The sequence below is a fragment of the Dipodomys ordii genome, unplaced genomic scaffold, assembly GCF_000151885.1.
Source record: "Dipodomys ordii isolate 6190 unplaced genomic scaffold, Dord_2.0 Scaffold43, whole genome shotgun sequence".
Lineage (NCBI taxonomy): Eukaryota > Metazoa > Chordata > Mammalia > Rodentia > Heteromyidae > Dipodomys > Dipodomys ordii.
The window spans coordinates 5,584,652-5,593,416 of NW_012267259.1; positions in this window are offsets into that span (position 1 = coordinate 5,584,652).

Genomic DNA, 8,765 nt, shown 5'->3' on the forward strand with positions numbered 1-8,765 from the left:
TAAGTTTCCTAGCCTGCTTTTTAAAAAACAAACATAAAGAATTCTCTAGGTATTCACGGCAGCGAGACCAAAGGAGGATATTCTTAGGAGAGGAACACGAAGGCTCAATCCCTATGTGTATCTGATCATATAAGATAACATTGATTGAAATGAACTCCAGGAAATGGATGCTGTTTGATGCTATTTCTGTTTTCTTTTCATTTTGTCTCTTGTTCATTTATCTTTGGGAGGGGAAGGCGAAGGACAAAGGGCAAACAAATGCAGCAGTGCTACTCTCTAGACACCATGTTGAAAATGAACTGTACAACTTGTGAGGATGGGGATGAGAGGGAGAGACAGAGAGAGAGCCAGGGAAGGGGTGACATTGCTCAAAGGGAAATGTACCCTTTATCTGACTTATGTAACTGTAACCACTTTATGCATCATCTTTATAATGACAATCTAAATTAAAAAAAAGAATGGAAAGGCAGAAAGAAATTGGGGGCCAGCGATACAAATATTAAAAGGTAAAATCATTCATCAGAGCGTTTGTGTATTTACTAAGAATTCCTGTGATGTGTGTGCAATAGATTTACCTTCACTTGTGTTTTTTGCTTCTGCAATTAAACTTAGTTGCATGTTTTGATTTTGAAGTAGGCGATTCTGCCCCAAAGGCAGCTGTGTGGTGGGTGTGAGGCAGTCTGGCTTTCACACTCTCTGTGCTGCTGGAGGCTGACAGGGAGCACAGCAAATCCCTAGAGTTCGACCGCAAGGAGCAGCCTGCCAGCTTGAATGGGTAACGTTCTGATTTCTTCTGTAGATGTTGGACACGGCCCAGGTCCTGTGTCCTCAAAAGAGTGCAGGATAGCCTCATAAAGTTTGCATCCAGCTCACCTCCTACAATAGAGACAACTTAAGATAGAATGCTCAGACCTTGTTTTATTTAGGAAAGATGGTCGGAACAACAAGTTTTACAAGTTGAAGTGGGATTTTACAATCTAGACTGAGGGACACTGACTTTCTATCCTAGCTCTGTATAATATTATCTCCAAGAAGCCAGGACACCATGTTTATTGTCTATGCCAGTCATTGCATGGCTCCCCTAATTCCATATTACTATCAGCCACATATTTCGGTGGTGTGCTCTTGTGCTTTCATGATTTCATTTACATCCCCTTTTTGTTCTTCCTATGTTGCCTGCCAGATAATTATGATATTCCAAAATATGCATGAATTTTAGGTTTTGAAAGGAGAATTTCCAGCTTGAGCATTTAGGGGTGTCTTTATTCTGACCTTCTCAGTGATTGATCCAGTCCTACTGAAAAGTTATAGTATTTACCCACAAAATCATCTGAGTCCTTTTAAGCATTCACATATTTCCTGCAAGAATTGTGTCCTAAGAATATGGCTCCAGGGGTGAACCTGGAGAATGTTCTGTATGAGAGGCAGAATGATTGCTGCGTGAAATCAGTGAGCCATGTTCCCAGAACCAATCCACCTCGGTGCCTTAAACTACTTTGGGCTTCCTTGTGGCATATACATCAAGTAATTTCTGGTTAATAAAAACATAAATGTCTCCAAATAAATTTCCTAAATGTAAGTGAATTTAGTCTCTCAAAATGTGGTCTTCTTGAAGATGAGAGAAGAGGGTGGTTGTTAGGGATATTTTAGCTTTAGTGTGAATAGAGTCATTTGAGGAGATAGACAAGATAAAGATTTTGAGACTCAGCCCTCAGATTGTCGCTCTTGGGAGGAGCCTCAATATGCATCGTTATCAAACTACTCAAGAGATTCTGACCATCTCTTCATAGCAACATCACAGTCTCAAACACACCTCATGACCTCCTTCCAGTCAAAATTCTTATTCTATTTCACAGTCTCTCTGAGGCTTGATGGAGTATCTTCCCAAACAAAGGATTTCTGGCTCGCAGGCCCTGTCTTGGAATGATGGGTGCCAACGGCTGCCAGTTCCTCATGAGTCAGCCTCCCCCTGGCTGAGCCATCAGAGATAACAGACAGCTCCCCCCAATTATGGTGCTCATTCACCTACAAATACCAGCAAAGAGGAAGGAAAAACGGAACATATTATATGAAAAAAGAAAACCACACACAAGAAAAGACCAAAATCAGCTACTAAATGGCTGTGCCAAAGAGTCCAAACAGACCTAAAATGGGTAGTGACTTATCTGGTTGGGAGGAGAGGTGATACAGAAGAAACAAGTAAAATTCATCTCAGTATTCATAGCATCCCACAGCAATACCTCCAAAAAATCAGTGCTCATTTTTCACTTCCAGCAATAACAATGTTAGTGATGTTAATTGATTAGTTACATTGGTTACCAATGAATTCTTATTTTTATGCTGCTTGCTTTGAGCTTTTTGAAGTATCTACCCTTTCAAAATACACATTTATGCATTAAAAATCTAATCATTGATGTTTGAGATTCTGCATGAATTAATGCCATTCTTTCAGGAAAGTTGATTGAGGTAGAAGAAATGATTTCTAGTATGTTTACGCACAATGGGAATTCCATCTTCCCTAGTGTCTCTGGTATGCCTCTAGTCCATTCCTACATTCAGAGAGAACTATTTCCTTCAACATCTAGCCAAGGAAATGGTGATCACTTTTAGGACCTTACAATAGTCCAACTCTGAAAAATTACAGGAAAAATCGTTTATCCACATTCGACTCTCAAAATCTTTAGGGATATCTCCATTGTTTCCTACATTTGAATACAAAAGTGAAGGATAACGTAACAATGTTTTTACATTTAATGTTTTCACATTGTACTGAATGATTATATTGGAATTGAGTCTTTCATTTCCTTTTCCTTCTTTCCTTCAGTCATCACCAATAGAGCACCTATTATTCATGGTCAGGAAATACAGCTCATACCAAAGAAGCGAAACTAAGACTCAGCCTTGTTGTTTTTTTGGGGGGGGTCCGGTCGTGGGGCCTGAACTCTGGGCCGGGGTGCTGTCCTTCAGCTCTTCAGCTCAAGGCTAGCGCTCTACCACTTGAGTCATAGCGCCACTTCCGGCTTTTTTCTTTTTGCTTATGTGGTGCTGAGGAATCGAACCCAGGGCCTTGAGCATGCAAGGCAAGCGCTCTACCACTGAGCCACCTTCCCAGCCCCTCAGCCTTGTTTTAAAAAGCTCTTTGGTGTTAATTATGTAGCTGGCGATGCAGAGAGAAGACAAAGTAAACACAATACAAAGTAATAAAAATGGTACATGCAATGTGTACTTAGTACCATGAAGGAATCCATTTGTAATTCAATAATGTTCAGTTGAGTGCCAGGCTCTGTCTAGCTACTAAGGATACATGTAAATTCATTGAATTCAAAGAACTCAAAACATAAAGAGAGATGATAATTGATTATAATACAATACTGTTAGCATAGAGAATTCTGTGGGTTATTCTGAAAGCAAAGATGATCTTGGGCTTACAAGACAAGAACTTTCAGTATAACCCACAGAATTCTCTGTCATTATGCAAACAAACAAATGACTAAGAGATGACCACCAAAAAAAAAAAAGCTAATGGGCCAAAGACACAGAATATAAGGCAGGTTCTAGGGAAACAACGAGTGAGAGATTATTTTTGAAAATTGAACACTTGACTTAGATTGTAGGAAGTTGTGAATAGAAGGGAAGGCAGGATCAGCCCACAGGGACATCATAAGCAGCTAAAGGACGGGCCTTTTCCTGTCTCATGGGTGACAAGGGCTCTCAATCAGCCAGTCATTAAATCTCTAGTGTGTAGCTACTTGTTTTGAGAAAGATCAGACTAGAAGGCTATAGTGATGTTTATGATGAAGGGCAGGAATAGTGGCAATGATGGTAGCTGAGAAATATAAAGGACGTGGCATATCAGAAACACAGAGACTGGTTGAAGTGGAGGGGCATGCAGAGGAGGAAAATGAAGGAAGAAGCCCAGGGTTGTAGCTTGGGTGGTAAGTGGCGATACCAATTGAGAAACTGTGGTGAGAAACAGGTATGAAGAAGATCAATTTGATTTTGGACTTTCTGATTTTGAGGAAATCACCTCATGTAAATAGATATTTAAGTATGAAAATAAATCTGGAAAATTAATAGAAGTGAGAGCTAGGGTCAAAAGAATATAAACATCAATAAGAAAGTCCTGTGTTTAGTTTGGGACACAATGAGTGCACAAAGCAACTAGAATATGGAGATACCTCTCCACAACTCAGAAGCAGGCTTGTAGAGGATACACATTTTGAGAGCAGCAATGTACATGCAGACTGCATTTCTCTCAGATTATACATGATGAGATTAAACCGGTGTGTAAATCTAGAAGAAGGTGTGAGGAAGGCAGGAGAATTCACAAAGCATAGAATAAAGATAACCCATTAAGTACTGAGCCTGTTGTGGGAAAAGTAGTTGAGGAAACGACACAAAGAAAATGCTGAGCCGTTTTGTTTTGTTCCTGTAACGAAAATTTTATTTTGCTTATCCCTTCTTGGGAGAAGCTGCAAAATAACAATATGCACCAGTAAGCATGTCTCTCCAGGGGCCCCTGCTGACTCATGTCCTTGAATGGAAACTTAGGTTAGGACAAAGTCATGGTGGCTCCAGTCACAGAGGTGATGTTGCTTGTGACCGTTCAATCTGGCCCTTCACATTATACCAGTGTGTCCTCCTCTATACCACTTCCAGTATAAACTGAGATAGTAAGAGCACGGTGTGTGTGTGGGGGGGCAGGACCATGCCTAGCAGTGACTCTTTACATCACAAATCTCAGTTCATTCAGCTTTATAGCTTGGTTCTGAGCCCCAGCTATTCACTAAAATCTTCTGGGAATTTAAAAAATAAAAAAAAAACCCATAGGAAGCACTTTCCTTTCCTCTAGAGATTACAATTTAATTGCTGGAGTTCAGAACCATGCTTGTATGCATTTTAAACATTCCCCCTCCCTAGGCTATTCTACTGTACAAACAAGTTCAAGATCATTATACTAAGCAAAATAATTCAGACAATCTAGATATTTAAAAAAATGACATGAATCTAAAATGGGGGTTGTTTGCAAAGAAGAGTCAGCAGAAGAGGGGAGGGAAAAGGGAGAAGGTTGGGGTGGTGTGAATATGATCACTGTATTTTGTATGCATGTATGAAAAATAGAATAAAGAAATGTATTAAAATTATAAAAAATAAGAATGAAAGGGGAATTAGGAAAAGTAATAAAGCGAATTTACTTTAAAAAAGTACATCAGATTCATGTATGAAATACCACAATGCAAACCCTGTATATAATCAATACAAAGTAATAATAAAAAAGAGGTATTAGAGTCATTGTTCTAGAGAATGGAAATACTAGCTTTGCCTCACCAAAATAGCTACAAAAATATCAAACCGAATCCAGTAGTGTGAATATGAATGGAGGAATGAAATATATGTCCAAAAAAGCAGGAAAAAAAAGCAACCAACACTGGTGGTTCACACCTATAATCCTAGCTAATCAGGAGGCTGAGATCTGCGGATTACAGTTCAAAGCCAGCCTGGGAAGGAAAGTCCATGAAACTTTTATCTCCTATTAGCTGAAAGAAAGAAAAAGCCAGAAGCAGAACTGTGGCTCAAGTGGTACAGTGCTAGGGGAAAAAAAGATGCCTATTTGTCTTCATTTGTTTGTTTTTAACCTGTGACAGGATAGGTGGATGAGTGAGGAGTAGATGGTCCACAGGCGTCCATGCTCTTTTCAGACAGCCAGGAATTCTGTGAGTCAGACAGCAGAGTGGAGTCTAGATGGAGCACACGTTCAACAGCACTGCCAGCCTCAGGGAAGAACTGTACAAGTGACATACACCCAGCTGCCAAGCTTGGGGTTTCTGCCTCTTCTTGTTGTTTTCTAAGCATCTAGTTGGAGGTCTTCTGCACGTACCTCCAGGCAGTACTTTCCAAGACCTATTCTAACTTGCTGGCTTGGTTACTTAGTAACTGCTTTACTCTGAGTAAGTTATTACAATTGCTTTACTCTCCCATTTCTTTACTTGTACATAAGTTTGTTGTGAGGATTAAATTAGGTAAATACATCTAAAGTACTTATCCCTGTGCTAAACAGATTATAAGCCCCTGGGAAAATGGTGATGTTTTTTTAATGGCAGCCACAATAAGAGTAGCTAGCCCTTGAGTCAACCACAGCACCATGGTTTTATACATTATTCATAATTTGTTTTTTAATTTAGCTTTTCCTCCACTCAGATTTTTTTCACTAACAAAAGTAAGCCTATAGGAGCATTCACCCTGCATTCAAAGTAATGAACAACAAAAGAAATATGAAAAAAGATGATATTATACCTGGCTGGGTCATCAATTGTTTGAGAATTGGGGTATCATGTATTTCAATGAAAATTCCTTTCACATGTTTAATGCAATTAAGTACTAAACTTAATTTCCATACCATCAAATCCATACTTGCTTTCATACATTTGGTATTTAGAATAAGTATTTATACCAGCCCAGTCAACTATTTTTTGGAGATTTTTTTTACCATTATTGAAGAGATATGATCAAAGAAATGTTGCTTTGTTTATGGAATCATACTCTTTGGATGTGTGCTCATGTTAAAAAAAACTGCTTTGCAAACTGTATTAAGATATTATTTTTATTTTAAATTATTGACTGTGCTTTGAAAGAAAATGTTGCAAACTAGAACCACATCTCTATTGAGCATCCTGTGCTCCTGCCCTCCAGAAGCACTTGCTTATATTTATGAACGTCACTGGCTCTTGCTACCATCAGCAGGGCTTGCTTGTGGCACCGCGCTCTGATTAGTTAATGAGTCTCTAGTTTTCTTCCTCTTTGTTGCAGTGGAATCCACACATTTGCAAACGCTGTTCAATGACAAGTGGACAATTTCCCTGTTTGGTCTCTATGACATTTAAACCTCTTCCAAGCTACCGAGAGGCAAAAAGAACAGTCCCACAGTGTGGCCCTCTTGAGATGGCCACTCAGTTGCATTTTTATTAAGCAAATGCCTCATGTGGCACTAGCTCCATCTAATTTTCATTCTGATGTTATGGGAGGAGAAGTCAAAGATAGAAAATGTCCCTATGGTGGCTCAGCCATCAAAGCTCTGAGTTTCAGGTGATAAAAGCAGTAGATAGAGGTTCCTCTCTTCATTTGTCACTAAAAACAAACCAACATGGAGGAGCAAGAATGGAGCCAAGGAGGCACCACTGGATACCAATAGTTGTTGCTCTGAATTTGCTCTTCACTGTGGAGGAAGATCTCTCATAAAATCTCTTCCACTCTAATGTGTGGAGGAGCTGAGTAGAAAGGAATGCCAGGGCAGCAGCGTCCCTAAGTGGTTACGAATGGCTTTGCATCTCACTGTGACCTACTTAGGGCCTTGGGGCCTCATTTCAAATGAGGTTGAGGAAGCAGAAGACTCAATAGTTTGCACATAGCTCTACTGTGATAGAGCCATGAACACAAGTCCAGTTCAATGACCACAGTTTAAGGAAGAGTTAGTTTTTTTTCTTCTTGTGTTTATTTTTCCTACAGGAAGATAGATGGGAAATAATGTCTTTCATAGGTTACAAAAAAAATGCAGCAACACAAAGTACTAAAACAACTGAGTGTTTTTTCTTTCAAGTCACCAGGTAGATGGCCCTCACTACCTAAAAGTATTTACCTAAAGCATCTTCTTGTTTGTTTGTTTTTTTTGGTCAGTCGTGGGCCTTGAAATCTGGGCCTGAGCACTCTCCCTCAGCTCTTCAGCTCAAGGCGAGCACTCTACCACTTGAGCTACAATGTCACTTCTGGTTTTCTGGTAGTTTATTGGAGATAAGAGTTTCACGGACTTTTCTGCCCTGGCTTACTTTGAACCACGATCCTTAGATCTCAGCCTCCTGAGTAGCTAGGATTACAGGAGTGAGCCACCAGTCTCTGGCTTTTTCTTGTTTTTTAACTGTTGTATTCTATCATCACACTAGTGATGTGAAAGTCCCTTGCTGGTATTAAAAAGGTTAAAACAGTGCTTGGTAAAGTGTATTTAGAGAGGGCAATAACAAGAAATGTCAAGCAAAATCTAATGCACATCAAGGTAGTGGTAGAGAAAATAAGTGCTCTTTATTCATGAAACAAAACATTTGATAAAGTTCTACTGCACGTTGGGTGGCCTTCTAGTTGTACTCTGGGCTAACTGGGAGATAATCCTGGCTAACTCTTGTTATGACCCTTCACCTGCACAGAACTGGATTATGAGATTACTTATGAGTGTGTTTCAGGCTGTTGTAATTGCTGTGGAGTATACAATAGGTTACTATGCAGAAAAAAAAGCAGAACATGAAATATCATCTGGCCAGAGCAGCATTTCTGAGGATGATGTGAAGTTTGGCCTGAGATGTAAAGGACATGAGAGTAAAACAGAAGGAGAATTGTTATTTCAGGTGCAAGGAGGTAGGAAGAACTTCCACTGAAGTGTGGACTGTGTTGCTCATGGAAGAGAAATGCAGCTTACAGTGGGGGCTTGAAATTTCACCCTGAGCATGAAGGAAAGCGCTGGAGGAGAGTGAGCAAGGGACAGTACGGGTTACCTTGTATTTTGAGAATAGCATTTTGATCCAGAGTCTAGTCCACAAAGCTCAAGGACAGGAAGAGGGAGGCCAATCAAAACGTCTCAGTAAAGGAGATGGACGTGATGTGTGTGTCTTTTTTTTTTTTTTTTGGTCCGGTTGTGGGGCCTGAACTCTGGGCCTGAGCACTGTCCCTCAGCTCTTCAGCTCAAGGCTAGCACTCTACCACTTGAGCCACAGCACCACTTC